This window comes from Pleurodeles waltl, chromosome 11, assembly GCF_031143425.1.
Source record: "Pleurodeles waltl isolate 20211129_DDA chromosome 11, aPleWal1.hap1.20221129, whole genome shotgun sequence".
NCBI classification, from domain to species: Eukaryota; Metazoa; Chordata; class Amphibia; order Caudata; family Salamandridae; genus Pleurodeles; species Pleurodeles waltl.
Genome location: NC_090450.1, coordinates 989,250,136 through 989,271,996, shown reverse-complemented (window position 1 = coordinate 989,271,996; position 21,861 = coordinate 989,250,136). Strand labels below are relative to the sequence as shown.

Genomic DNA, 21,861 nt, shown 5'->3' with positions numbered 1-21,861 from the left:
AGGATTGTTCCTGTTTGTTCTCCATCGACGTCATCAGCACCACCGTCTCACCGGCATAGATCGCCGTCGACGGCGACCAGACCGACGTCGAGGGACAAAACGTCGAAGCATGGACACAGGGGTACATCTCCGTCGACGGCAGGCCGCCGTTCGGCGTCGAGCCATCTCCGGCGCTCCCGTTCGCCGTTGAGAACGTCTCACCCCTTGGCGTCGAAGGACACGACACCAAAAACACCTCGACGGCATGAACATCCACCGTCGACCACTCGCCACTCAACGTCGAGACACACGACGGCGAGTAGGTCCAGGTCCCGCGATAGGCGATCGGCGTCAAGACACTCGACGGCAAGACCTCTGACGTCAAGACCTTCGACGTCGAGAACAGATCAGCCATCGCAACCTTCGACGTCGAGGATACAATCGACGTCGACACAACCTTCAGCTGTGTCACAGGCAGTAGAGCCAGCGGACAAAGCTCCCTCACCGGTGGTCTCTATAAGGAGTGCATCATCCCATTCCAGAGCATCGGGGCATGTTTCTCCCATCACTCTATCACCCAGATGGTTAGAGAGCCTGAATAGACCGGCAGCATCCCCGGATTCACAATACTCTAGGATGTATTCTCCTACTGCCTCATTACCGAGAACGCCATCGCCTACAGCTAGAGCAGGACGGGCTCGTTCTGCTTCTCGTCAGCCGACCACAAGACCTGCACACTCTGCTACAGCCTCTCGGAGCAGGTCCCGTTCCCGAAGGAGAACCAGGTCACGAACACCACGCAGAAGATCACCTTCTTGGTCTTCTTCAGGATCGTCTGTTGGGCGCTACTCCCCCACACTCACAGATTCTCCACCTGCTAGGATTTCCCCGGTGGATGATATCACCACTTTTAATGAGGTTCTTCTAAGGGGAGCGCAGAAGCTAAATATTGAGGTACCGGAGCCGGCCACCTCATCCTCAGTTATCTTTGAGACCCTACAACACAGATCAGTCTCGAGAAAACTGCTGCCACTAGTACCGGGTTTGCTGCAACCGACTATGGACACTTTTCTGTCTCCAGCCACTCTCAAGTCTGCCCCGGCTAGGATTCAAAAGAAATACAAAGCTCCGGAACAAGATCCTTTATTCCTGCGGAAGGATCCGCCACCGGACTCTGTGATCTTAGCCGCAGCCAGAAAAACACACTCTGTGGCATCATCTTCCACAGTCCCCCCGAATAAGGAGAGCAGACACCTAGACTCTCTGGGGAGAAAGATGTGCGGTACGGCGGCATCTGCTATGAAGGTCTCCAGCGCCTCAGCACTTCTGGGCAGATATGACCGCTCTCTGTGGGACTCACTCCACAGATTTACAGAAAAGTTGCCCAGGGAAGATAGACAGGACTTCCAAGAAATCTTGCAGGAAGGGGGCCTAGTATCTAACCAGGTCATCAGCGCGGCGGCGGACGGGGCGGATTTGGCTGCGCATGGGTATGCGCACGGAATCTGCGCTAGGAGGTCTTCCTGGCTACGGCTCACGGGTCTGAAACAGGAAGCACAGCAGCGCATTTTTAACCTCCCATTCAGCGGGAGTTCGTTGTTCGGTACCCACGCGGATGAAGAGATGGCCCGAATGAAAACGGAAGTCGACACGATGAGGGCAGTGGGCCTGGAACGTAAAAAAGACTTCAGGCGGAGGTACAGGCCGTATGACAGACGACCATTCCAGCAGAGGGTTCAAACCCCTCACTGGTCTCAAAGGCCACAACAACGACAGGGACGTCCCCTGTTTCAGGCACGTAGACCCACAAGAGACAGAGGGTCAAGTAGACCTCAACAGTCTACAGCAAAGACACCATCAAAGCAATGAGGCATTGCTTCCCTCAGCACTGTGCACCACTCCGGTGGGGGGAAGTGTTACGCATCATCTTCGCGAGTGGCACTCAATCACAAAAGACAAATGGGTGCTCAATATTGTCGAACATGGCTATTCTCTCCTTTTCAAAAAACCTCCTCCACACTTGCCGCCAGCAAGGTGTTTTCCTTCTCATCTCAGCCTGCTACGCAAGGAAGTTCTCGCACTCCTACAAAAGAAAGCTGTAGAAAAGGTTCCTCCGGCACAAAAAGGAAAAGGGGTGTACTCCCGTTACTTTCTGGTGGCGAAAAAAGGTCAACAGGGCCTCTTCAGGCCAATTCTGGACTTACGGCTCCTGAACAAGTACATAAGAAAACAAAAGTTCAGGATGCTAGCCCTTCACCAGATTGTCCCGCAACTGCATCAGGGAGACTGGATGTGCTCCATCGACCTACAGGATGCATATTTTCACATCCCAATAGCAACCAAACATCGGAAATTTTTACGTTTCCAGATAGCGTCACAGCACTACCAATTCAGAGTCCTTCCATTCGGCCTGAAGTCTGCACCCCGAGTCTTTTCAAAATGTGTAGCAGTGGTAGCGGCACACCTTCGAAGACAAAAAATATTCGTCTACCCCTACCTGGACGACTGGCTAGTGAAGGCCTCATCTCCGGATCAGGCGAGAAAACATCGAGATATCGTTCTAAGAACTTTCGAGTCTCTAGGTCTTCAAATCAACCACGACAAGTCAACCTTGATTCCAACACAAAACCTCCACTACCTGGGAGCGATACTAAACACAGAGCTCCAAAGAGTGTATCCTTCGGAGGAACGACTTTTATCAATCCACAGGAAGTGTCAACAACTATTAACAGCCGATGCACCTACAGCTCGTCAGGTGACATCGCTTCTGGGCTCCATGGCTTCATGCATCTTCATTGTCCCGAATGCCAGGCTACGCATGAGGCCCCTTCAGGAGGCATTAGAGAACAATTGGAGCCAAAAGACTGGTCACTGGGAGGACAGAGTTCGACTACCAGCAGTGGCTTTTCAATCACTACAATGGTGGATGCACAGACCTCACCTGTCGATAGGTTCTCCGTTTCACCAGACAATTCCAGTCGACACTCTGGTAACGGATGCGTCTCTTCAGGGTTGGGGTGCTCATCTGGGTTCCTTCCAAGCTCAGGGTCTGTGGTCCGACAAGGAAAAGAACTATCACATAAATCTACTGGAACTCAGAGCAGTCCATCTGGCTCTCAAATCTTTCTCTCCATTGGTTCAGGGGAAATCTATCCTAATTCAGACAGACAATACAACCACAATGTATTACCTGAACAAACAGGGGGGAACAAGATCACTACCTCTGTCTCGAGAATCCCAAACGATATGGCATTGGCTCCTGGCCAGGGGAATGTCTATCACAGCGGTACACCTGCCAGGTCAGCAAAACGTAGAGGCAGATTTCCTGAGCAGACATCTGGAAGACGCACACGACTGGGTGCTACACGACGAAGTCGTCGAGGACATCTTCGGTCAATGGGGTCGACCTCAGTTGGATCTCTTTGCAGACGAAACAAACAAGAAATGCCCAGACTTCGCATCCAGGTTCTGCCGTCCGGGATCTCAAGGGAATGCCCTGTTGATCAACTGGTCAGGGACATTTCTCTACGCCTTTCCACCGATTCCCCTCATACCGGCAGTAATCAACAAATTTTACAACTCCAGAACCAGAATGATTCTGATAGCGCCACAATGGCCCCGCCAATTCTGGTACACGGACCTACTCAACTTATCGGAAAGACCTCACAGGAGGTTGCCGTGCAGACCGGATCTCCTGAGCAGAATGGAAGGCAGAATCCTACATCCCAACCTTCCCTCTCTGAGCTTGACAGCATGGCTCCTGAATTCCTACAGTATGGGCACCTAGGGCTCTCACAGGAGTGCATGAGCATCTTGAAAGAGTCAAAACGACCTTCCACGCGGCGTTCTTACGCTTTTAAGTGGAAGAGATTTTACATCTGGTGCTCTCAACAAGGTATAAATCCCATACGAGCTCAGGAGGACGTCATACTATCCTATTTACTTCATCTGGCGAAGTCTGGTCTGCAGGTATCTTCTATTAAGGTTCATTTGTCTGCAATTACAGCGTATCGTAAGTCGCCTTCTCAGGAATCCTTCTTTACGATACCTGTAGTCAAGGATTTTTTAGAAGGCTTGAAAAAGGTTTTTCCTCCCATTCGGAAACCTTCTCCTCCATGGGAACTGAATGTAGTCCTGTCAAAACTTATGGGCCCTCCTTTTGAACCTATCCACAAGGCCTCTTTACAGCACCTTACGTGGAAGACGGCTTTTTTGGTGGCCATTACTTCAGCGAGGAGGGTCAGCGAAATTCAGGCTCTGTCTTGCAGAGAACCGTACACGGTTTTTCACGATAATAGAGTGGTTCTGCGAACTCACCCATCTTTCCTTCCGAAGGTGGTGTCAGAATTCCATATCAATCAGACTATATCTTTACCGACTTTCTTTCCCAAGCCGGAGACTCCGGCTGAGAAAGCATTGCACTCCTTAGACTTGAAAAGAGTGCTGAAATTCTATTTGGACAAAACAAAACCGATTAGACATTCTAACCATTTGTTTCTAAATTATGGTCATTTAAGAACAGGAGAGGCAGCGTCTAAACGAACGATATCAAGATGGATTGTGTCTTGTATTGTTAACTCTTACCAACTGGCTAATAAGAGATTACTGGCTAGGCCAAGAGCGCATTCCACAAGGGGAAAAGCGGCTACTGCTGCCCTCCTTAACAATGTACCAATTTCCGAGATTTGTAAGGCTGCTACATGGAAGTCTGTGCATACCTTTACTAAGCATTACTGTTTAGACTCGGATGCAAGAGCGGATGCCCAGGTGGGGCAGGCCTCTCTTAGAAATCTATTTGCATGAATATATATCTTTTCCTGCACTTCTTTCAGACAGTCCGCAGAGTTTAGGGATGGGCTTGCTAATCTATTCAATGTTTATGACTATTGATGAGGATCCCCTGGAAGAGAAGGATAAGTTACTTACCTGTAAATCCTAGTTCTCTTCCAGGGGTATCCTCATCAAAGTCATAAACAACCCACCCTCCTCCCCGGACTCAAGTCTCCTGGAAGTGCAGGACAGATTATCTTTCTGATCAGTTACACAGATTGTCACCGTAAAAAAGTACTGACCTAACTGTGAACCAACTGTCACCTTCCCTTCACCCCTGAGGCATGGTGGGATACTGGAGGTGCTCAGGGTCTTAAAGGCACGGTGCCAAAGTTTTTATGGTTCTCCTGTGTTAACCTGCATGCAGCCTATTGGCTAAGAATGCTTCATTGTTTTTCAATGTAGTTTTTTCTATTTTTCTCTGCTATTTACTGCTGTTTACTTCCCTAAGTCCAGTTTTTGGGGGCTTAGGTAGATATTTATGATCTATTGTGATTTTATAATATAAAAAAAAAAAAAAAAAAAAAACTTCATAGAAATAAAGCATTTTAGCCTATTTATGATTATAGCCTGCATTGCTGTTTTACACATGATAATATGTATGTATTTTATATATATGCTCCGGGGTCCCCGCACAAGGGCGGGAATATTCAATGTTTATGACTTTGATGAGGATACCCCTGGAAGAGAACTAGGATTTACAGGTAAGTAACTTATCCATCCTCACCGATGATTATGACGTCGTCGCCTTTGTCATCGACGACGATTATTACTGCAAAAATCTTCAAAAGAGCTTCGTCGGCAACCACATCGTCGACAGCGGAGGCCTCCTGGGTTCACAAATCATCCAGGGCACTCCCATCTACGCAAACTACGTCGGCGAAGCGACCGTCGTCGCTAAAATACCCGTCGACGAAGGGACCGTCGACTAAGGAAAAGACGCAGTCATGGACGGAAGCGTCGACGAGAGACCCGTCGACGACAGTACAGTTGACGAGGGAGCCGTCGACGAGGGAACCGTCGACGAGGGAACCGTCGACGATGGATCCGACGATCACCACAGCATTAACAGTTTACAAACCTTTGGACATTTCACCAGCTCATTCCTCATACCATCATGAGGACTCCACCAGATTCTTACCCCTTTCCCTTATTAATATAGGGGACAAGCCATCTGACATTTTGCCGATGCATACATCACCAAGTAAGGTGCTGCCATACCCACCGCAACATCTTTTAGACGATGAGGATGATGACGTTCAAGGAATGTTTGGGGCAGCTAGTAGCCCGTCCCAACTAAATGTCAAATGTCAAGAGTTTGATGAAGAAGAGGATCAACATTACCAGCCTAGTTATGCTTCAACATCTTATCCACAGGCAAACCAACCATCGCCTCTAGCTATGCCTAGCACATTAGTGACAGATTTACAACATATGTTGAAGGACTACTATAAAAGGTTCCCACCGTCAACTCAGTCCACGCCACCTAGACCTCAGAGTTACCAGCAAGCTCAAACTACTAATGTTTCCGAAACGCCACAGGCTAGTAGACCTGTAACTAGCCAAGCTCCGGAAGCTTACCTCTCGTCGGACGACGAAAGGGAAGAGGGCGAGCTAGCAGATTCAGCGGCTAGTGAATGGGACGACTATCTCGTTCCCACACCATCTCCACCTCCAGCAGCTCCAGTGGATTCTCCTCCAGAAGACATAGGAGGTTTCCATAATATCGTAGAGAGAGCGGCGAAACGTTTTGGCCTGGAAATTGTTTCCCATGAAACTGAGTGTTTTTTGTATGACTTTAAAGAGCCATCAAAGAGATCTGTAAGAGCCATACCTATTGTGGATTTCTTATGGCAGGAGGGTTTGAAGGCAATGAAAAACCCGGCAACAGTGCCTTCACAAATGCCAAGGCTAGAGAAAAAATACAAGGCCCCAGATGATTCTCCGGCCTGTTTAGTCTCACAACCGAAACCTGACTCGGTTATATCACAGGCGGCTCAACGACGATCCAAAAACCCCTCTACACCTATTGCGTCTCCCCCAGACAAAGAGGGAAGGAGACTAGACAATATCGGTAAGAAATTCTCCTCGGTTGCTGCAGTAACGGTCAAGGCGGCAAATTCCCTCGCCATCCTGGGAAGGTACGATCGGCAGATGTGGGCAGACATGTCCGTTTTTGTAGATTCACTGCCAGAAGATCTCAAGGTGGAGGCTAAAAAGGTCTTGCAGGAGGGAGAAAGGGTTTCCGCAGAGATAATAGACAGTGCAATAGATATTTCCCTCACTGGCTTTCGACAATTAGCTGGAGCAGCAGTCCTGCGCAGACAAGGGTGGCTTAAAGCTACTTCATTCAGACCAGAAGTCCAGACTCGTGTTCTCGACATGCCCTTCGATGGAGAGAGTTTGTTTGGCAAACATGTCGATGATATGCTGCAGGCTATCAAGATGGATACCGATACGGCAAAATCCCTAGGTACCCTGCAATATAAAAAACTACCTTTTCGTGGAGCAAGGGGTAGAGGTAATTACTCCTTTCGAGGTGGATACCAACAATACAGGTCACAATATACATCTTCCTCCACAGGACCAGGACATCAGCACCATCAACAACAGCAGCATTATCGATTACCACCAGCCGCAGCTTACAAACATCCGGCTAGAGGAAGAGGAGCTGCCCGAGCAAGAGATACAGGCAGAAAGCAATGACCAGCGGATAATCTCAACACCTCCCCAATCAATATTGAAGGTCGGAGGTCGCATCAATTCTTATTTCCCCAAGTGGAAGGCTATAACATCGGACAGATGGGTACTAGGTGTGGTGACCAGAGGTCATACTCTGGAATTTATCCAAACACCACCGAGTGTCCCTCCATCGGGTACACCGCCTCTGAGGTTGAGCCAACTTCTCAGGGAAGTAAGGATAATGCTAACAAAAGGAGCAATAGAACCAGTCCCTTTATCTCAAAGGAACAAGGGATTCTATTCCCGGTTTTTCCTTCTCAAGAAACCCTCAGGAGACTGGCGCCCCATCCTGGACTTGAGAGCACTAAACAAGTTTTTAAAGAAACAATCGTTCAGGATGGTAACGTTGCAGGATGTCCTGCGTCTCTTAAACACGGGCGATTGGATGGCATCCCTAGACCTCCAGGATGCTTATTTTCATATCCCCATATATCGCAACCATCGCAAATTTTTAAGGTTCAGGGTAGGAAGTATGCACCTCCAATTCCGGGTTCTACCATTCGGTCTCAAATCAGCCCCCAGAATCTTCACAAAAATGCTAGCTCCAGTAGCAGCACATCTTCGCCAGGCTGGTATCCAGGTCTTCCCTTACCTGGACGACTGGCTTATAAAGGCACCCTCAAAATTCCAAGTAACAAATCATATTTCCTATTGCCTTCATTTGTTACACAGCCTGGGGTTTGTAGTCAACTACCAGAAATCTCAGATATACCCCAAACAAGAATTGAGTTTCTTGGGAGCAATTTTGGACACAGTACACAGCAAAGCGTACCCATCACACGAGAGGAAACAAAAGTTAACCTCGTTGGCAGACAACCTATCCAGAAAAAAGTTCGTTTCAGTCCGCATCTACAAATCATTGCTCGGAATGATATCATCGTGCATTCCGCTAGTCCCAGATTGCAGGCTCCATATGCGACCCCTGCAAGAGCAATTGGACATACAATGGACACAGGTCCTCGGCTTCTTCGAAGACCAGATTCGCATAACGCCTCTAATGAAGAACACTATGAGGTGGTGGGCGACTCCAACCAATTTCTCAAAAGGGCTGTCTTTTCTTCTTCAAACACCAAGTTACATAGTAATAACGGATGCCTCTCTCGAAGGATGGGGTGCACATTGCCAGGACCTGCAAATCAGCGGAATCTGGAATCAGCAAGAGAGCCAGCTCCACATCAATTATCTAGAACTCAAAGCAATACACTTAGCTCTAAAAGCTTTCTTGCCAAAGATACAATGTTCAAGCGTCTTAATCCGGACGGACAACATGACCAGCATGTTTTATCTAAACAAGCAAGGAGGCACAAGGTCCCTACAACTCTCGCAGCTAGCCCAATAAATTTGGACATGGGCCATCAAACACAATATTTCACTAAAAGCGGAGCATGTGCCAGGACAGATCAATGTTCTAGCAGACACCTTGAGCAGGACAGTAATTCCTTATCACGAGTGGGAGCTAGACCAGAAAACTCTCAATGGCCTGTTTCTATTATGGGGCAAACCAAACTTAGACCTATTTGCCACTCTCGAGAACAAGAAATGCCAGTTCTACGCAAGTTGGCTTCCCCAAAAAGATTCGTGGGGGAATGCGTTTTCGATGAGATGGTCAGGAGTTTATGCCTACGCTTTTCCTCCGATCCCGCTCATTCCGAGAGTCATCAGGAAAATGAAGACGGAGGGGTGTCGACTTCTACTCATAGCTCCCAGATGGCCCAGACAAATATGGTATACGGAGCTCCTCATGCTCTCCGAACGACCACATCTACCACTCAGACAGAGTCCGACTCTTTTAACGATGCACCAGGGACAAGTCACACACCCACATCCGTCGTCTCTTCATTTGTCGGCTTGGCTCCTGAACACAATGAATACTTAAATCTCAAAATCTCCCCAGAGTGTAGAGACATCTTAGCAAAAGCTAGAGCTGACACTACCAACAAAACCTATAGACTTAAATGGAAACGGTTTTGTGTTTGGTGTGCAGCGGAAAATATACATCCTTTATCTTCTACTCCGGAACAGATACTTCCATATCTCCTGCTCCTGGCAAAATCAGGACTTGCATATTCTTCCATACGGGTACATCTGGCAGCAATCTCCAGATACCGCAGATCACCAGATAGACTCTCTTTGTGTTCCACAAGAATTGTCAAACAATTTATGAAGGGCCTTTTTCGGGTCTTCCCGCCAATTAGGAAACCCCCGCCTCTATGGTCATTGAATGTTGTGTTGATGCAACTCATGAAAGCTCCTTTTGAGCCGATCCACAAAGCTGACCTAAAATTCCTCGCATGGAAAACAGCGTTACTGTTAGCTCTTACTTCGGCAAAAAGAGTCAGTGACATTCAGGCTTTCACCATCAAACAGCCGTTCCTCCAGTTTACAAACTCAGGTGTCATCCTGCGGACAAATCCTAAATTCATTCCGAAAGTTCCCTCAACATTTCATTTAAATGAACCAGTCATCTTAAAAACCTTTTTTCCAAATCCGCAAACAGTGGCGGAAAAAACATTACATTCTCTCGATATTAAAAGATGTTTAAAGTTTTATCTACAGAAAACTCAGGCCATCCGCCAGTCGGATCAATTATTTGTAGCATTCGGCGGAACAAAGAAGGGACACGCGGTGTCCAAACAGACTTTGGCAAGATGGATTGGCCTGGCGATTCAATTCTGCCATTCAAAAGCAGGAAAGCCGCTCCACACCAAGGTGAGAGCCCACTCTACAAGATCGGTAGCCACTTCAGCGGCACTCTTTGCAGGTGTACCACTACATAGCATCTGTAGAGCAGCAACATGGTCCAGCCAACACACATTTACAAGACATTACTGTCTAGAGGAGACAAACCAGGTCGATACAGCAGTGGGACAAGCAGTGCTGAGGCATCTATTTCGTTAAGGTGAGCCTCTTACACATCCCACCACCACACTCGAGGTATGGTCATTAATGGTTCATTTTCTTCTACTGTTTAACGTGTCGTATTCTCCATAATAATAGCATAAACTGTGTCAGGATTTCTTGCCACACACATTTTATTGCTTTTATATTCGTATGTTTGTGAATATAAATATAATTATATGTAAGTGCATATTTAAAACTGAACTAATGTGAATCACATCACGTATAGAATTACGATAGAATTACAGTCAATGTAATTCAGTAAGTAAGAAAACATTACTGCTCGTTACTCGGATTCAAGCATGTGAATCTATGAAAGATCCAATACTGGAGAAGAAAATTAGTTACTTACCTGTAACTGCAGTTCTCCAGTATTGGTATCTTTCATAGATTCACATGCGACCCACCCTCCTCCCCTCAGAGGCTCCCCTATTATACAGATATTAAACTTCACACTCCTAATAGAAAATCTGAGGGAATTCAGCCTCTGTTGGGAGTGTTTGGGAGGGGCTGAATCCTGATTGGTTGATACTCAAGTTTGGGTCTTTTCACAAAACAAAGTGGATAGACTGTAAAATACCTTATGAGGCCTACTTGGGCCTACTGGTTTTATTTTTACTGACTTACTGCTTTTTATATATTTAAGTTTACCGTGAGGCTCCCACCTCGACGACGGGGATGATTCAAGCATGTGAATCTATGAAAGATACCAATACTGGAGAACTGCAGTTACAGGTAAGTAACTAATTTTCTTCCTACACACTGCCTAAATTCACTAATAGTTTTTGCCTGGACCTGGTATAAAGTACTAACACCATAGGTATCCTACACATACCAGGCCAGGTTCCTACATGAACCCTTACGGACTAACTGGGTAGATCAATCGTTACCAGCATGGTGCTTAGGTGCCATGCTTCAGTTCGCTTCACTCTTTTCTGTGGATGTCCACAGTCTATTACGGACATGCCCTTTCAAGGCTCCATTCTGGGCTTAGTTCTACTAGCTCAGCAGTTTCCCTAGCAGTAGCACCTCTTTTGAGGCTTCAGCAGGAGTTACCTGCACAGCCAAAGATAATACCTGCCTCAGCAGCAACAGGCTTCCCACTCCTTTCGGGGCTGTGGATTGGGTCGACAGCGCATAGACTCCCACAGGCAATGGGGTACCCAAACACCAGTATCCACCAACAAAAAAAACACACTTAAACTTGTCCTAATGTGTCCTTTTCCACCCGCAGTCGGCCAGTAGGAATGTCATCAGCTTCCGTGTCCCCTGCTTGTGAAGCAACAGGTTCGATCCATGGGTGTTCCAGATCGTGCAGAATGGATACCCCGTACACCTCCCAAAATGACCACTTGTCCCTTCTCCATGGTGATGTCCAAGCTCCCTGGGCCAAAGGAGCAGTTCAGAGGGAGTTGGCATCAGCAGTTGGTGCTCGTGGTTACTTGTGTTACTTTCTGGCCCAAAAAGGGCAGAGGTCTCTACCATACCCTAGACCTTCGTCCTCTGAGCGTACCTCAGGAAGGACAAATTCAAAATGCTGACTCTGGCTCAAGTCCTGTCTGCCCTGTATCTACGAGACTGGATGGAAATGCCAGACTTGTAGGACACATTCATTTTCACATCACCTTCTGCAGTCCCACAGACTTTACCTGCATTCAGATAGGAAAGTAGCACTATCTGATAGACTTCTAGTTTCAGATTCCTTACCTTAGAATTCCCTCAGTTCTTTTTTTGACTGACTTTTCAATCTTTGTCAACATTTTCGACTACTTGGTGCGTCGAGATGTCTTCCCCCAAAACCGGATTGAAGCTGTGACTCCTGTCACCGATGTCGGTGACAGGTCTGCACCATGTGCGCTTGTGGTGCCTGGAGCGTGGCCACGACCCGAAGTCGTGCTCTCAGTGCCAGGCCATGAACCCAAAGGCTGTGAGGGAGCAGTCCCTAAAGCTCATGGTGGCCCAGCGCTCGCCTCTGCGTCGCTCCAGGTATCGTTTGAAAGAAAGGTCTTGACACTGTTCGTGTAGCCATCACCACTCTTCCTCTTCCCACTCCAAATCCTCAGGACATTCGGGTCACAAGAAGAAGTCGAAGAAGAACTAACGTTCTTCAACTTCACCCCATCACTCAGATGATGCGATGCAGGAGGAGTGTCAATGCTCTAGGCGTCCGTCCTTGGAGCCTGCTTCTGGGTCGGCTCTGCACCTCCCTGAGTTTTCGGGAGCCAGAGCCACCTCTGTCCAGTTTGAGTTTTGAGGCCATGCGTCTCATTTTTGGACAGACCGGCCCTCCTGTAACGCCTTTGGGCCTAGTAGGGGCAGAGACGGCCCCCTCTGGTTCCACGCCGGGGGCACCCCAGGATCTGTTCCTGGATCCGTGCAGGTGCCGGTCACCTTCCCCAGCACAGGTAAGGTTGTCAGCGCTTCCAATGGTGGTCGGGCCCACAATCAACTTTGATCCCATACTCATTCCCAACTCCGAGCCGGAACTTCGTCACTCAATTCTGGTTCCATCTTCAGGGACTATGTGCCTCAGTTTAGATCCTTTAGAATTCGAGCTAGAAGATCCTAACTGGGCTCAGAAATTGGATGAAAACAGTGGTCTCAACTCCTCCCCTGAAGCTGGCATTCTTTCTTCCCCTACTGTGGCTACGGAGGAGGGAGCCTCATATTCAGTGGTGGTTAGAAGAGCTGGTGAGGTTGTGGGCTTTGAGCTGCCTTCGGTGGTTGTCAGGGCTAACTTGACTGAGGTGCTTCAGCCAGGGGCTTCCACGTCTGAACACCTTTTGTCCTTTAATGAAACCCTCACTGATGTCCTGCTGGGGACGTGGTCAAAACCCAGCAAAGGGGCTCCTGTGAACAGGACAATCACCTGCAGCGATAGGCTTGAGATCGAACATCCCCAAATTCCTGACCCAACATCCCACACCTGAGAGTTTGGTCATTCTGGCTTCTTCCTCTTCTGGTGCATTCGCATCCACACCCCTGGACAGGGGAATCAAAACGACTGGACCAACTTGAGAAGAATATGTTCTGGCCTTGTGGACTGTGAGCACCACATGCCTTTTGGGCCGATTTTCCCCTACTTTATGTGATAAGGACATGCAGGTGCTGCCACAGGTTCCGGAGGAAGCCCCGACCGTTCTCTCCCAAGCTGTTGCTGACTAGAGAGATGCAGCCCAGTTCACGATTCGTTGTGGGCTGGATAAGACTGACTCTGCAAGTCGCCATGCTTGGTTGAGGACTTCTGACTTTTCGGGGGATGTGCAGCAATCTCTAATGGACACGCCCTTTGATGGCACTCATCTCTTCAGAGACAAAGTGGACTCAGTGCCCGAGTGCTTTAAGGAGTCCCGAGCTATGGCTCGGTCTCTTGGCCTTGCAGCTGCTCCTTGCCCACCTCCGTCCATTTTTCACTCATGCTGGCCAGATTGTGTGGTTGTGGACGCGGGCTCAAACATCCCTCTGGATCAGGGAGATAGCGGTCGGCCCAGTCTACCACCATCTCTACTGCATCCTCCAAACCTTCCTAGTGTGTTGCTCCATCACGGACCAGTTGGAGGCAGGATTTGCCATCTCCTATGCCGACGACACCCAACTGATCATATCCCTCACCGAAGACCCCCATACAGCCAAAGCCAACCTCCACAGAGCAATGAAGGCTGTAGCCGACTGGATGAAGGACAGCATACTGAAGCTGAACTCAGACAAAACGGAGGTCCTCATTCTCTGAGCCACCCCATCAGCCTGGGACGACTCTTGGTGGCCCACATCGCTAGGCACAGCCCCGGAACCCACAGACCACGCTTGCAACCTGGGGGTCATCCTCGACTCCACCCTCTCCATGACCAGGCAAGTCAATGCCGTCTCTGCGTCCTGCTTCAACACCCTGCGGATGCTCTGCAGGATCTTCAAATGGATTCCCCCTAACACAAGGAAAACCGTCACCCAGGCCCTCATCACCAGTAGACTCGACTACGGGAACGCCCTCTACTCAGGAAGCACAACCAAGCTCCTGAGACGACTACAACGAATCCAGAACACCTCGGCACGACTAATCCGCGACGTTCCCCGACGCAGCCACATCACACCCCACCTAAGAGGCCTGCACTGGCACCCTGTCGACAAGAGGATCACCTTCAAACTCCTCACACACACAAAGCACTCCACAACACTGGACCTACATACCTCAACAACCGACTCAGCTTCCACACCCCCACCCGAAGTCTCCGCTCAGCCAACCTCGCCCTCGCCACTATTCTCTGTATCCGGAAAAACCACCACCGGCGGCAGATCCTTCTCCTATCTCGCCGCCAAGACCTGGAACACTCTCCCTACCAACCTATGACACTCAGGACCTGCTGGCCTTCAGAAGACTTCTCAAGACCTGGCTCTTCGATCAGTAGCACCCCACCCCGCAGCCCCCTAGCGCCTTGAGACCCTCACAGGTATGTAGCGTGCTTTAGAAATGCAGTGATTGATTGATTAGGTGGGCTTTGAAAATTGTCGTAAGGGCTACTCCCTCCCCTTCGAGACTACCCCTCCGGCCATGCCACCACCCTACGATTGTGTGACGGGGGAATCACTTGGCACCTCTCTGCGAGGAAGTTACCACTCTTGGCCAAGGGAGCCATAGAGAAGGTCCCTGTGCCAGAAGGAGGGTGTAGTTATTATTCCTGCTACTACCTCGTGCCCAAGGACAGTGGGCTCCACCCTATCCTAGACCTCCATTCCCTCAATCTCGTCCTCAGAAAGGAGAAGTTCAAAATGCTCACTGTGGCTCAGGTCCTATCTGCCCTGGACCTTGAAGACTGGATGGTTGCGTTGGACTTGCAGGATGCCTACTTTCACATTTCCACAAGACAAGATCAGCAGTGGTGCTTTTCAAACCGCGATTAGGTCAAAGGCAGAGAACAGATGTTGGGAGGTTTCTCAAGGGTCTTACCCACCTGTTTCTGCCTACCAAGTTCATAATTACCCAGTGGGATTTGAACTTGGTGGTTACCTTTATATGTGCTCCTTTTGAGCCCCTTCATAACTGTCCTCTTCGACTTCTACCTTTAAAGACAGCCTTTCTTGTAGCCATCACCTCTGCTCGTAGAGTGAGTAAGCGGCAGGCTGCTTCTTCAAAGCCACCCTTTAGCTCTTTCCATCCTGACAAAGTGGTGCTTCCTCCCTAAAGTGGTCACTCCCTTTCATGTAGGCTAGTTCATCACCTTGCCTACTTTTTGCGCACTCCCACATCCTTCTCGTGAAGAGGAGGCACTCCACTATCTGGATGCAAAAGAGCATTGGCATTCTACCTCAGTCGTTCCAAAAACTTCCGGGTGAACAAGCAACTTTGTTGGGTATGCAGGTGGGGAAAAAAAGGTCAGGTCGTGCAGAAAAGGACCATCTCTAGATAGGTTGTTCTCTGCATCAAAATGTGCTACGCTTTGTTTAAGAAGCAGCCCTCTGAGGGTTTGCATGCTCACTCTGCCAGAGCAACTGCTGCAACCACTGCATTAGCACACAGAGTTCTAGTCCTGCACATCTGCCAGGCAGCAACATGGGTGTCCTTGCACATGTTTATTAAACACTACTGCCGGGACACTCAGGTTTGCAGGGACGGCTACTTTGGGTCTTTGTTCCTGCAGGACTTCTTAGTATGATCTTGGTTCGAAGACCCACCTCTGTGGGCGTTATTGCTTGCATATCTAGTGTTAAGGTAAGGAATCTTCAATTAGAAGTCTCTATCAAATGAACAAGTTACCTATGGTAACGAATTGTGTGGTAGTCCTATTCTAATTCCTTACTGACTCACCCATCCTCCTCGCGCTGTGAACTGATTTCTAGGGACGGGCATCCCCTTTCAGGGCCGTAGTTTTGGCACAACAAACTGTTCATGTCTCCACGCTTCTGGTGTGGAAATTTGTGAAAAGAAACTGACATCAGCACGCTGGGGTGGTGCCTATATAGGACTGCATCATCATCACGGCAACCACAGTGCCTACGACTGACACAGAGTTGACTCGCGCCATCTGACGCACAAGGGTACTGCTCGAATAAAAAAAATCTCTGGATCCAGTCTAGCGCCTGGGTGAAATCTGCAACTAGAACGTCTCTACCAGATAATTAGTTGATGAAGGTAAGTAACTTGTTCAATTCACTGAGCTCCCCGTTGGCCTTACCAGTGCAGCTCTGGTATTCACTCGGGTGATGCTGGTGCTGGTCGCAGTTGGGGCCTAATTGTGGAATTTCGGAATACAGTTTTCCCATTCCAGTGTCACAATGAAGGCAGGCCTGCCTCAAACATTCGTAAACCACTCCCAGACAGCCAACCTGTTGGCACTGTTGGGGGTTTTCCACCATCGTGCCAAACCGGACTCCTTCACAGTAGCACCCCTTCATCTCAGCCATTCTGGATATGATGCTTTTCCGAGCCATCCCTCTGCCCCCATGAGTCTAGGACATACAGGCTATGACCCCAATATGTCCATTTCCAACAAGTGTCACAGTGAAGTTGAAGTAGTCACTGAGTCATCTTGGCCTCCAGCATCCTACCTGTTGGCCCCGCTAGGTGGCTCATGCGGGCTGTGCAGAGAGAGCTGAAGTCTCAGTGGGCTCAGAACCAAGACGTTGTCCGATTCCATCCAGTTGTTGAAGGGGACTGTGCAGGATCTGCAGTGGTGGCTGTTAGATTGCAATTGGACCAGCATCAAACAACTCTTTACCCCACCCATAACTAGCAGTCCTAATGTATGCATCTTTGCTGGGGAGATCACTTAGGAGAGGTGGAGATCAGATGACTGGATTGTTCAAGTTATGAGTGATTGACTTGGTGCTAATGGCATTCCTCCCGAACTAAGGATTTCCTTTGGGAGAGGGAGGCAACACCCTCTCACTTTGGAAATAGTTGTTACATGGCTTGGGAGGGGAAGCCTCCCCAAGCCTCAGGTATGCTTTGAAGGGCACATTTGGTGCCCTCCTTGCATAAACCTGTTTACTCTGGTGCAAAACTGGACAGTGGAAAGGGGAGTGGCCACTCCCCTGTCCATCACCACCCAGGGGTGGTGCCCAGAGGTCCTCCAGGCGACCACTTGATTCTGCCATCTTGAATGCAAGATGGGCAGAGGCCTCTGGGAGAATCTGAGTGGACAGGACAGGCAGTTGACATCACAGGCACCTCCTGATAGGTGGTCACCCTTCTAGGTGACCAATCCCCCTTCCTGGGCTATTTAGGGTCTCCCTCTTGGGTGAGCCCTCAGATTCGATCTGCAAGATTCCAGCAGGATTCCTTTGCAATGTTTACTTCACCTTCTGGCCACTGGATCTGCAACCGAAACCTCTGAGAATCAACCATCTGTATCCACAGCGACAATTCTGCTTGCAACATTGTTTTCACTGCTCCTTCAAGCAACTGCAACATTTCCTCGGCTGTGCATCCTCTGTGGGCGACAGGTCTTCAGTCTGCACGAGAAGCAAGAAGGAATTTGTCTTGGATTGAAGGAGTCACTCCCCTGCATCCGCAGGCACCAACTGCAACGACAGTCAGCTGCATGGATCTCCTCTCCTCCAGAGCTGCATGATATTGAATCACAGGTGGTGGTCTGGAGTGGTTCCCTTGGTCTTCTCTACCAGCTTTCTACCTTGGGAGATGGTAAGCCCTTGCCTCTCCACGCAGGACAGTACCCCCATGCACTGCCTCTCTTGCAGCTACCAAGGCTTGTTGGCATTTCTTCCAAGGGACCTTCAGGCTCCATGTAGCCCCAGCACTCTTCCCTGTGACGCTTAGCCCTCTACATGCTTCTCCAGCGATGTGGGACTCCTTTCTAGATGTGCTGCGTGGGCCTCCCTGTGACTCCTGCGCTTGCTGTCTGGGGGTCTCCTGTGGGGCTGCCTCCTCTTTCTGTGACACTCTTCACTGCTGAGGGTCACCCGGGACTTTCCTCCATGGGTTGAGTCCTCCTAGAAACTTCCACAGCATTTGCCTTTGCCAAAGCTTGTTGGTGTTTTTTCCACACCACTGACTGCATCACTTCAGGAACTCTTCAGCTGCTCCAGTGCTGCACTACTGACAGTCTTCGTCGATCTGGTCCTGCATCCACAGACGGGTGGGTAGTGGCTCCTGCCACCACCAGACACTCTAATGTGAACTAGAACCTGGTCCCCCTTCCTTTCTGGATCTTCCTCTACCTTTGGTTTCTTGTAGTCTTATCTGGGTCTTGCATTATCCTTTTCTGAAGTCCTTTTGGTGGGTTTGGGGAGAACCAGGTACTTACCTCCAACTTTTTGCTGGGGGGGTGCTCTGATACTTAACTTTTTGAGTTCCTATTTGTAAGGAAATGGCTCCCTGTTGCAGTTTCCCCTCACTTTTTGCCTGATACTGATGCTGACTTGACTGAGAAGTGTGCTGGGACCCTGCTAACCAGGCCCCAGCACCAGTGTTCTTTCACCTAAAATGTACCATTGTTTCCACAATTGGCACACCCTTGGCACACAGATAAGTCCCTTGTAAAAGGTACCACTGGTACCAAGGGCCCTGTGACCAGGGGAGGTCCCTAAGGGCTGCAGCATGTGTTGTGCCATCCTAAGGGACCTCTCACCTAATACATGCCATTATAGATTGTGTGTGTTGGTGGGGAGAAAGACAGTCGACATGGCATCCCCTCAGGATGCCATGCCCACAAAATGCTACCTGTGGCATAGGTAAGTCACCCCTCTAGCAGGCCTTACAGCCCTAAGGCAGGGTGCACTATACCACAGGTGAGGGCATAGCTGCATGAGCAATAAGCCCCTACAGTGTCTGTCTATTCTTAGACATTGTAAGTACAGTGTGGCCATATTAAGTATATGGTCTGGTAGTCTGTCAAAAACGAACTCCACAGCTCCATAATGGCTACACTGAATACTGGGAAGTTTGGTATCAAACTTCTCAGAATAATAAACCCACACTGATGCCAGTGTTGGATTTATTAAAAAATGCACACAGAGGGTATCTCTAAGATGCCCCCTGTAATTTACCCAATCCTTCAGTGCAGGACTGACTGGTCTGTGCCAGCCTGCTGCTGAGAGACGAGTTTCTGACCCCCTGGGGTGAGAGCCTTTGTGCCCTCTGAGGCCAGAAACAAAGCCTGCGCTGGGTGGAGGTGCTTAACACCTCCCCCCTGCAGGAACTGTAACACCTAGCAGTGAGGCTCAAGCTTCGTGTTACAATGCCCCATGGCACTCCAGCTAGTGGAGATGCCCGCCCCCTGGACACTGCCCCCACTTTTGGCGGCAAGTCCAGGGGAGATAATGAGAAAAACAAGGAGTCACCCACCAGTCAGGACAGCCCCGAAGGTGTCCTGAGCTGGGGTGACCCCTGCCTTTAGAAATCCTCCATCTTGATTTTGGAGGATTCCCCTACTAGGATTAGGGATGTGCCCCCCTCCCCACAGGGAGGAGGCACAAAGAGGGTGTAGCCACCCTCAAGGACAGTAGCCATTGGCTACTGCCCTCCCAGACCTAAACACAACCCTAAATACAGTATTTAGGGGCTCCCCAGATCCCAGGAAATCAGATTCCTGCAACCTGAAGAAACAAGGACTGCTGACCTACAGGCCTGCAGAGAAGGAGGAAGACAACTGCTTCGGCCCCAGCCCTAACAGTCTGTCTCCAACTTCGAAAACCTGCAACCAGCGACGCATCAGACAGGGACCAGCGACCTCTGAAGCCTCAGAGAACTGCCCTGGACTAAAGGACCAAGAAACTCCTGTGAACAGGGGCCCTGTTCAAAACCAGCTACTTCTTTGCAACAAAGAAGCAACTTCCAAAGACTTCACATTTTCCGCCGGAAGCGTGAGACTCTACACTCTGCACCCGATGCCCCTGGCTCGACCTGCAGAAAACCAACACCTCAGGGAGGACTCCCCGGCGACTGCGAGCCCGTGAGTAACCTGAGCCACCACAGCGACACCTGCAGATAGAATCCAGAGGCTCCCCCTGACCGCGACTGCCTGTAACAAGGGACCCGACGCCTGGAACCAGCACTGCACCTGCAGCCCCCAGGACCTGATGAAGGAACTGAACTTCAGAGCGACCCTCTGTTTAGCCCAGGTGGTGGCTGTTCCGAGAAGTTCCCCCTGTGCCTGCCTGCAATTCTAGAGTGACCCCCCCCGGGTCCCTCCATTGTTTCAATCTAAAACACGACGCCTGCTTTGCTCACTGCACCCGGCCGCCCCTATGCCGCTGAGGGTGTACTTTGTGTGCCTTCTCATGTGGCTCTACAAAGCCCCCTTGGTCTGATTTCCCCCCCTTTCCGAGGACGCAAGTAATTACATGCTGGCAGACTGGAACCGGAGCACGCCTGTTTCTCATAGGTGCCTGTGTTTTGGGCACCTCTGACCTCGCCACCTGACCTGCCCTGAGCTGCCGGTGTGGTAACTTTGGGGGTGCCTTGAAACCCCAACGGTGGGCTGCCTATGCCCCAACTTGTAAGTGTTTTACTTACCTTCAAAACTAACCTTTACTTACCTCCCCCAGGAACTTTTGATTTTTGCACTGTGTCCACTTTTTAAATAGCTTATTGCCATTTTTACAAAGACTGTGTATGATATTGTGTTCATTCAAAGTTCCTAAAGTATCTAAGTGAAGCACCTTACATTTAAAGTGTTTAATCTAAATCTTGAACCTGTGGTTCTTGAAATAAACTAAGAAAATTTATTTTTCAACATAAAAACCTATTGGCCTGGAGTAAGCCTTTGAGTGTGTTCTTCATTTATTGCCTGTGTGTGTACAATAAATGCTTAACACTACCCTCTGATAAGCCTACTGCTCGACCACACTACCACAAAATAGAGCATTGGAATTATCAAATTTTGCCACTATCTTCCCTCTAAGTGAACCCTTGGACTCTGTGCACACTATTTCTTACTTTGAAATAGTATATACAGAGCCAACTTCCTACACTTTCTTCCAGCTCCCCTCTACCGATTTCACTTCCCTGGGTAGGGGCCCAACTTTCACATTCTACTTTCTTAGTATATTGTTTGGTCCCCCCCCCAGGGCCTTCATTACTTACTATTGATTTCACTGTTTTCTGTTGCCCTTTTTTGCTAATGACTGACTCCTAATGTGTATATAATAATGTGTTTACTTACCTCCAGTGAGGATATTGCCTATATAGTATTTTGGTATTTGTGGTACTATAATAAAGTACCTTTATTTTTGTAACACTGTGTGGTTCTTTCAGGTGTGTAAGTGCTCTGACTACAGTGGTATTGCATAAGCTTTGCATGTCTCCTAGATTAGTCTTGGCAGCTCATCCTTAGCTACCTCTGACTACACCTCACTAATAGGGGATAACTGGACCCGATATAAGGTGATGACACCAAAGGTGCTCACCACGCATGAGGCCAGCTTCCTGGTGGGACTCTAGTGAGAGCATCTAAGTCA

At 49.1% G+C, this 21,861-nt stretch overlaps 1 protein-coding gene across 1 annotated transcript in view; it reads left to right on the top strand.

Annotated features, from left to right (window-relative positions):
* CDC45 (cell division cycle 45) overlaps positions 1–21,861 on the top strand; it is a 548,847-nt gene that overhangs the window by 430,933 nt on the left and 96,053 nt on the right. The gene's annotated exons all lie outside the window — the stretch shown is intronic.